Source organism: Myotis brandtii, unplaced genomic scaffold (assembly GCF_000412655.1).
Source record: "Myotis brandtii unplaced genomic scaffold, ASM41265v1 scaffold1774, whole genome shotgun sequence".
Taxonomy (NCBI): domain Eukaryota; kingdom Metazoa; phylum Chordata; class Mammalia; order Chiroptera; family Vespertilionidae; genus Myotis; species Myotis brandtii.
In genome coordinates this window covers 166,683-168,580 of record NW_005356575.1, presented here as the reverse complement: position 1 = coordinate 168,580, position 1,898 = coordinate 166,683, and positions in this window count along the sequence as shown.

Here is a 1,898-nt window from a genome sequence, read left to right as displayed (position 1 = left end):
CCCCCGCTGGCACCTGCCTTGGCTGGCCTGGGGCCTGCAGGCTGGGGGCAGCTCCTGCATTGAGCGTCTGCCCCCTGGTGGTCAGTGCACATCATAGCGACTGGTCATTCCACTGTTCGATCTATTTGCATATTAGGCTTTTATTATATAGGATGGTTTCTGTAGGTCAGGAATTGAATACAACTGCAGGCCTTCAGCTCAACTTAGAAACAATCTACCACTAAGCTCAGGAGGTGGTTGCTGGCAGGATTCATTTCCTTGCTGGATGTCAGCAGGGAACTCCCTGGCATGTGGGCATCTCTGAGGCCAGCTGGCTTTATCAAAGCAAGAAAGCAAGCAGAGCCAGAGAGAGGGGCACAGAGGGAAGTCACTGTCTTTCATATTCATAACCTAATGTCAGAAGGGACAGTCCATCACTTTTGGTGTATTTCATTCCTTAGGATATGTCACTACATGCGGCCCATGCTCAGGGAGGGGTTACTTCAGAGCGTGAACACCAGGAGGCCTGAGGTTTGGGAGCCATCTTAGAATGGCTGCCTCCTGCCTCCTCCTGGCCTTTGTAGTTGCTCCTCCGTCTGTCTGGAAGCTTCTTTCCCAGATCTCTGCATGGCTTCCTTCCTTTCCTCTCTGAGGCCTTTCCTGACCACCTTATTTGAATGGTAATATTCTCTGGGGAGGCTGAAAAATGGTCCCCAGAGATCTGCAGGCACTGATCCCTGGACCCTGTGAATATCAGGCAGCAATACACAGGCACTGTGGTTTGGCAAAAGGGACTTTGCAGGTGTGATGACGCTAAGGATCGTGAGATATCCAGGTGCTCCCTAACTGTACAGTGTGACCCTGAGGCAAGATGCTACACTGCAGCTTTGAAGATGGAGGAGGGGGCAGAGGCAATGAATGCAAGGAATGTAGCTCCAGGAGCTGGAAAAGGCCAGGGAACTGACCAATTCTGCCCAGAGATCCGGAGGGCTCGATGTCAGCCCAGTGAGACTGAGTTCAGATTCCTGAACTTCAGAAGTGAAAATAAAAATGAGTGGGTTTTTTATTATTGTTGATTTTTAGAGAGGGAGAGGGAGAGAGAGAAACATCAATGTGAGAGCCAAAGATCAGCCACCTCCTGCACGCCCCCTACTGGGGATGGAGGCTGGCAACCTGGGTATGTGCCCTGACTGGGAATCCAACCGGTTACCACTCACTGCAAAGCTGAAAAATTTCTACGGCCTAGTGACATCACAGCCACCTTAATGTTGTAGCTCATGCCGAAACCGGTTTGGCTCAGTGGATAGAGCGTCGGCCTGCGGACTGAGGGGTCCTGGGTTCGATTCCGGTCAAGGGCGTGTGCCTGGGTTGCGGGCACATTCCCTTTTTAAAAATCACAAAGAATGTGGAATGAGGTGATTATTTTAATAGTAGAAGCCAGCTTAAAGAAGAGAATAGAAATCGCTAAATTCTGGCCCTGGCCCGTTTGGCTCACTGGATAGTGTCGGCCTGGGGACTGAAGAGTCCCAGGTTCGATTCTGGTCAAGGGCATGTACCTTGGTTGCGGGCACATCCCTTGTAGGGGGGGTGCAGGAGGCAGCTGATCGATGCTTCTCTCTCATCGATGTTTCTAACTATCTCTCTCCCTTCCTCTCTGTAAAAAATCAATAAAATATATTAAAAAAAATGTTGTAGCTCATGCATTACTCACGTGTTTGTGGTGATGCTGGTGTAAACACACCGCTGTGCTGCCAGTCATATAAAAGTATAGCACAGTACATTGATAATGACAGTAAATGACTCTGGTACTGGTTTGTGTATTTATTATGCCATATTGTTTTATTTTAGAGTGTACTCTTTCTACTTATAAAAAAAGGTTTGCTGTAATACAGTATGCTGTGTTACACCAACAGCAGCCT